At 58.9% G+C, this 6,952-nt stretch overlaps 1 pseudogene across 1 annotated transcript; it reads right to left on the bottom strand.

Annotated features, from left to right (window-relative positions):
- Window positions 1–130: 130 nt before the first annotated feature.
- Window positions 131–5,712, bottom strand: LOC110255309 (glycerol-3-phosphate acyltransferase 2, mitochondrial-like; annotated as a pseudogene). Its single transcript, XR_014842600.1, has 14 exons — window positions 5,575–5,712; window positions 4,663–5,310; window positions 4,325–4,537; window positions 3,864–3,983; window positions 3,616–3,698; window positions 3,222–3,338; window positions 2,567–2,639; window positions 2,033–2,519; window positions 1,836–1,912; window positions 1,266–1,401; window positions 1,067–1,189; window positions 935–1,000; window positions 644–699; window positions 131–349 (listed from the first exon to the last, which is right to left on the bottom strand). The product of XR_014842600.1 is annotated as a glycerol-3-phosphate acyltransferase 2, mitochondrial-like (transcript).
- Between the last annotated feature and the right edge of the window lie 1,240 nt (window positions 5,713–6,952).

The following is a 6,952-nucleotide window of genomic DNA, read 5'->3' as shown; positions in this document are numbered from 1 at the left end:
TCTCACAGGGTTGAGGGGGGCAGGGGCAGATCAAAAACACCCGCTGAGCTTGGGGAAAGAGGACTCTTGTTTATCACACCAAAGGATGGAGAAAGCAAGCAACAGCAAGGGCCAGTAAGACCTCAAGGGTCTTACAGTCCAGCTGAGGCTGTGTAGCTCCTAGTCTTCAGGCTCCAGCACATGGCCGTGTTCTGGGGCTGAGAAGGCTCAGCATGGGCTCCTCCCCACAATTCTAGCCACAGATGAACTGCCGGATGAGTGGTTCCAGCTTTTCCTGGTTGTCCCAGCTGGCAAAGGTAGGGAACAGGTGGAGCATAGGGGCGACAGGGCTGGGCGTCTGCTACAGCACCTGGGCCACAGAGAAGGGCTCTGAGCACCCACCCCGGGGCTGCGCCTCTCCTCAGGGAAACTGCGGTGAGACCTGTAGTCACTTAAGCCCCAGTGCCCACCCTGGCACAGGATGAGCCAGTGGTTTGGGAGACCAAGATGGGCAGGAAAACTATCCTCCAACTAGTGTCACCACACATATTCTTGGGAGACCCTGGGTAACACCCAAGGTAGGTACAGCTGGGCTCCTCTGAGCAGCTCTATCAGGATGGGAGGCCAGGGGAGAGCAGAGGCTGATGAGACTGGGCCCTCTTACCCCCAAGTCGCTGAAGGTCCAGACAGCACTGACGGCGAGATTAGGGTCTGCACAGTCTGGAGGAAAGAGAAAAGTGAAGGCTATAGAAGGGTGTGGGGGCCATGAGGCACAGCCTCTGTCTTGTTTAGAGAAGGAACAACCTAAGGACAGGGCTCAAACTGGACCCAAAAGCTTCCTCTACTCTGCAGCCATCCATCCTGGAATTCAGCTCTCACTGTCCAGTAGGGGGCAGCAGCCACCAGCGAGCCTGCCCCTGCCTCCCTAGGCCTGGGCTAGCTGCTTGGAACTCACCAAAGAACCCTTCCTCCTGGGCAGTGGCCTGTAGGTGCTGGAACAGCTGCTCCACGTAGCCAGACTCTGTGGGAGAAAGAAGTCCGAGCCCTGGGACCCCACACAAACCCAGCCCCTCCCCTGAATGGCCACCAGAGTGTGGGCCTTACCAGTGTCCCTGGCAGAGGAAGGTGGCAGCCTGCGCAAAGGCCTTGAGCAGCAGGCTGAGCAGGTGGCAGAGGAAGAGGAAAGAGGGCAGCATGGCTGCTGACTGAGCTGTGGGAGGACACGCCAGGGTGAGGGCAGCCCACTGCCTCCCTCCCACCTCCCTCCGCTTGTGGCTTCTCGCAACACACCCTGAAGTACCGACCCTCAGCCTCCTCAAAGTTGTCACTGTCACTGTCAGTGAAGTCCCCACTTGGTTTCCACAGCAGTTCAGCACTCAAGCGCTGCCGCCTTGTGTCACAGGCTGGCCAGGAACCTGGGGTCTGGGGGAGCCATTGGACCCTGTCAGGTTGGCTGAGGTTCAGCTCTGAGCCCCCTAGACTAGGTCCATGGGCAGCCAGCATGGGGAGGTGAAACCGGCACATGCAGGCTGCGGGAGCCCAGAGGATGCCCTGGACCAGGATGCCTGCCATGCCAACTTGTGCCCTGAGAGGAAGTGAGCACCCACCCTCAAGGCTGTGGACAGAAAATGTGGAGGGCAGGTGCTGTGCTGAAATCCTCAGAGGTGCACTGTCCAGTCCTATCAAGACAGCTACACATGGGTCCCAAGGTGGAGAGTGGCTTCTCTGATACACCAGGGACCTGGTCCCCCAGAGTGCAGCTGGGGGGGAGGAGCCCAGACAGCTGTCACTCAAGGGTGGAAGCTGAAGGGGGCCAGGCCCCAGGCAGGGACTTGGTCTCCAGCTGCCCTTCCTACCTCTTCGGTGACCAGGAGCCCGCACTGGATGAGCCGGTCCAGCACTCCTGACAGTAGCAGTAGGAAGACTGGCAGGGCTGGGGAGGAAGGCATCCATGTGGCTCAGCAGAGCCAGAGGCAGGGGAGGCACAGGCCCCCGCCTACAACTAAGAAGGGGAGGCCCAGGACTGTGCTGGGCTGGGGGTGGGGGACCTGACGTGCAGCAGCAGCAGGTCCCGTGGCAGCAAAGGCAGCAGCAGCAGGATCTGGCAATAGAGGTCATTCTGGCTCAGCACCTTGATGCCCTGCAGCTCCCAGGGCCCCTCAGGTGGCACCCTGCCTGCCAGCAGCCCCCACATGGCACAGGCTGGGGAGAGGGGCCTGGTGTGAGAAAGGAAGCCACTGCCCTCGCCCCTACACAGCTTCCAACCACCCCGGAGACTCACCACCTACAGCCTCGCTCAGGAAGGCGGGCAGCAACTCAGCACTCAGGTGTGCCAGGTGCACGAGGCCTGGGCCTGGCCTTGGAACCACCAACAGGTTCCCCTGGTAGAGGCGCAGCAGGGCCACGTGTGCACACAGCAGGCTCAGGGTGTGCTGCACCAGGCACCGCAGCTGCCCCGAGAAGCCCATGTCAAAGCCACGCAGCAGCATCTCCTCCGTCAGCCAGGAGAACTCCCCCAGGACCTGCGACAGGAACATGCCCTGGGCAGGCAGTGAGGGGCTCAGCACAGGGCCACACCGCCCCCTACCTTCCGGTGCCTGAACAGCAGCAGCATCGCCCTGATGGCTGTGCTTATTACCACCGAGCTGGCCACGCTGGCAGGCAGGTGGGAGGGGATGCTGGTCAGGATCCAAGAGCCAGCCAAGAGCACACCTCCCTGGCAGCAGCCACACACACGCCCTGCTGGAAAGGGAAGCACAAGCTTTGCATTTGGTGCCCCCCTCCTCCAGTGAAGAAAATTGGCATTTATCAACTATATATTGAGAGCCAGGCTGGGAGCTCAGGGGCATCCCTTGCCTCTTGTAGCTCTGCTATCCACCCACCCAGTTTCTGCCACAGAGGAGACACCTGAGAAGATGGTAATAAGGCTGTTATGAGCCCCTCTGTGCCAGGCACTGTGGTTATATCTCTTAGGTTATTCTGTTCAGCTAACGTCACCTCAGAGTGAAGTGATATGCCTGAGGCTAGCCAGGTGGCCGCCTGTGTGCAACTCACTCAGTGGTTCCATCTTGTCCTCCCTGGCTGCACCGCTCCTCAGGGGCAGGGGCAGATCCCACTCCTTCACGTCCCAAGTGGGCCTCGCAGGAGGAGGGGCAGGGACAGAAACCCACTCGGAACACAGGGCCCTGACGACCAGCCACCTCTGAGGAGCCTCTCCCAGAGACCAGACCGAGTTCTCACCATTCAGGACGTGATGGCCCAGCTTCCTGACCAGGAGCTGGTCCTCTTGCTTGAGGGCCAGAAGGGGCCCGGTTACTGGGGTCCACTCCTGCTCCTTCTCCGTGTCGGGGACGACAGTACTGCCATAGAGACAGATCAAAGGATGAAAGGACCAAACCTAAAAACGGTCACTGGGAAGCCCAGAGCTTTCCCCACCCCCACAAAAGACAAGAGGTGGCTCACGGAACCCTGTCCTTCCCAGGCCCGTGTGCCATAACCCACCCAGGTTACAGGTGGGGGTGGGGTGGGGGTGTGCAGTGCCTGGCACGGGTCTAGATGATCCTAGGTTATCTGGCAAGGGCAATGCCAAAGGGCTACCTGCCGGGCCCCAGGCCCCGGCCACTCCTCCGCTCTTACCACTGGCCCAGCACAATGGGCTGCAGCAGCTGCTCCAGGGTCTGCCTGCTGTCCCAGCAGCTTCTGGCATCGATAGTGTATTCCTGCCAGGACAAGGCTCTTAGGTGGTCGGCCCTGGCCCACAGGACATCTGCACACAGCCCACCTGAAGTGGGCAAGGCTATCCCTGCAGTGGCTTCAAGGACAGGCTGCCAGAAGCCCCAGGACAGACCCCAGGTAACTCCAGCCTTGCCCAATGGAGTCCATACCTGCAGGGAGAAGGGCTGAGCCAGATGTACATGGGCACAGACCCTGCGGCCACGGCCCCATCCTCATAGGCTCCGCAGAGCAGCCAGAGCTCCCGTCCACAGCCCCAGTGGGGCCAAGGCCTACAGGGAGGGAGGTACTGAGTGGGCCAGCTTGCCTGGGGCCTGCTTTCTGCTCGGCTGCATTTTGGGCTCAAGCTGGTACATGACCATGGCCTCTACAAGCTCATTTTCTCATCTGTGAAACAGAAGAAATCCCTGCCTAGCAAAGGCTTTTGAGGATGAGCCAAGAGGATGACTGTCATAGCCTTGGTAGGTGCCACAGGATAATGATGGTAGGGGTGAAGCTCCTGTGCACCCCCCCTTAACTCCAGCCCCAAGGGGGACTCAGCCACAGGGCACAATATTGTGCCTCCTCTCGAGATGATGTCCACTGGGGGTTCCCAAAGGCAGAAGAGTCTCACGTGGCATGTGTCACGGGGTGCATCTGGAACCAGGTTGTGAGTGATGGCCACTGGCACTAGCATATCATCAGGGACAGTGCCCACCTGGACAGCCTGTGCCACCAGTCCCAGCCAGGTCTGGCCCAGGGCTGAGAGTTGAGGCCCCTGAGCCCCAGGGGGCTCTTCAAGGAAGATGAGCAGGGGCTGCCCGCTGACCAACAGCTGCTGCACAGCCTACAAGTGGGGAGGGGACGCAGGTGTCAAGGCCAGAACAGCAACAGGCTCCTGGACCCTGGCCTGGCCCCATGTACAACCACTGGGCACACAGTACTCACCTCACAGCCCTTGCTGTCCAGTACTCCCTGGACAGCCCTTGCAAGGACCCCCTCAGAGCTGTCCAGGGAGAGGTTGGCCTCTGGAGGTAGAAAAAGTCACCCATGTTTCCTCAGCAGAACTCTGGGGTACAGGGCAGACAAGGGAAGGGACTCAGGAGATGGGACCAGGCAGTAGGCTGGCGAGAGCCTCAGCCCATTTGAGCCCAGCCTGGGTCCTGCCTGTACAGCCTGAGGCACCCTTGGCCCATAGCTGACCCTCTGCCTGAGCCCCACGGGCTGGGCTGGCAGAAGTTGGGAGCAGAGGGGCCAGGAGGAGTCTCTGAGAGCTGCTGCCAGCCAGACCACCTTACACCCACTACACCCCTGACCCAGCCCAGGGTCCTCTCCCCGTATGTCTAAGGGCACACGACTTTGACCTGAGGATGGGGGAGCAGATATGGGGGTCCCAAGCCACACGGAGCATACCCAGGCCCTGGGAAAGCAGCACAAAGGGCAGCAGGATCCCATCCAGGAGTGACTTGTGGGTAGAGAGGAGGATGAGCAGCGAGCCCTGCTCCAGGGAGAGCCAGAGGGAGGTGCCAATCTGCTCCCGACCCGGAAGATGTAGGAGCCGAAACCCGGCACCTCCAGACCCGGGGCAGCCCGAGAGGGTTCAGCTAAGTAGTTCTTCCTCTGAGCACATTTCCCAAAAGCAGAGGAGCTCTGTCAACAACTTTTAAGGTAATCTACAGATGTTATGATGGTTAAGACCATGATGAAAAGCCATTAGAGGTAGCCCCACAGGAACAGGACCATGAGACACGAAGAGAAGGTCATCAAAGAGCAGTGGATTTTTCCCACCAGCCGATGGGGCTGGTCCCAACTTAGGGTTTGGCCTAGTCTCTGCTCCTCTGTCCCTGCTGTCCCATCCCCATCCCAGTGGGGGTTAGGCCTTACTGCCTGGGTAGCCTTGTGGACCATCTTCATCTGGCCCCTGTGCAGCTGCACATTCAGGAAGAGGCAGTTCAGGAACCACAGCAGTGCCCGGCTGAACAGCCTGGAGAACGACACCCGGGCTGAGATCTGGCAGGACATGGCTTCCCAGAGGGCAGCCGGCACCCCTCTATGGCAGGCACTATTGTCTCCATTTTACAGAAGAGAGAAGTGAGGTTCAGAGATGTTACAGACACTGCTGGACAAGAGAAAAGGCTAAAAAGTGGGAGTGCTGAGCCTGGGAGGCAAGCCTGATACCAGAGCCCATGCCTGCAAGGTGCTGAGAGACTTCCAAGAAGAGCCTGTGGTGCGGCTGCCTCGCATCAGCTTCAGAGCAGCTCCCTGCCTCCATTTACCCTAAAGGAGATCAGAGAACCAGGACTCCCTCCAGGCGTGACCCAGCTGTCTTTGCAAACCGCTGGGAAAGGTGGACTAAAAAGAGAGGAGTTAATGATACAAGAAGGAAAGGGGATAACTGAAGGGGCACAATCTCCAGGGAGGGGGTGTCCAGAGGCCTGAGGTGGGGACTGACTGTAAATGAGGCCAGAAGCGTAGCTGCAGGCAGCATGCAAATGTGGGGGACATGCAGTATGTCCTCATCTGATGGCTTGTTTCTCCATGAAACACGAGGTGGGGCATCTGTTGACAGTGGGTAAGTTGGAGAAGGAACAGTCAGATGGGCTGTGAGAGCACTGTGTACCCCTCTGAGAACCACACTAAGAAAGGAACCAGGTCCACCCAGAGATATCTGCCTTCTCAGGTATATAGAAGGCAGGTGGCTGGGTTCAAACACAACCAAGGGGTGCCCAGTGACTCCTTCACAGGGGCACTTTTGTCACGAGGGGCCCTGGAATCAAAGCTAGGCTGGTGTAAAAGTGGCCAGATCAAGGCAGCAGAAGTCTCGACAAAGCCAAAGAACCATCATGTGGAGGGCTGGTCATAGGTCACCAACAATCTCTACGTCCTGTCCTTGCTCAGTTGACCTCTCAGCACTTTCAAGAGAGCTAAGCCCCTCATGTGCAGCCCTGGGCCCTCCCCTCAATGACTCACTCATCCCCTGGCTTTAAGCATCATCTGCATGCTAAAGCTGTAAGAATATATGCTCCTGGCCCAACCTCTCTTCTGAGTTCCAGACTCATATATATGAGCAGCTGCCTCAGTGCCCAAGCAGTAGGTCAGGTATCTGAAACTTTATGTCCAAAACATCTTTTGTGAGCCAAACTCACTATCACCAACCCCGGCAAGCCTGGCCCCTCCCCTCCAACCACGTCAGCAGGTGCTCAGCCAGAAACCTGGCTCTCCCACAATTTCTCCCCTCTCCCCTCACTGCTCCCACCCCAAC

Source organism: Sus scrofa, chromosome 3 (genome assembly GCF_054392235.1).
Source record: "Sus scrofa isolate SSC_HxYL_T2T_F1_AM1 chromosome 3, Sscrofa_HxYL_maternal_Yorkshire_Landrace_v2.0, whole genome shotgun sequence".
NCBI classification, from domain to species: Eukaryota; Metazoa; Chordata; class Mammalia; order Artiodactyla; family Suidae; genus Sus; species Sus scrofa.
The sequence above is the reverse complement of the archived record's forward strand: the minus strand, read 5'-3'. Positions and strand labels throughout refer to the sequence as shown.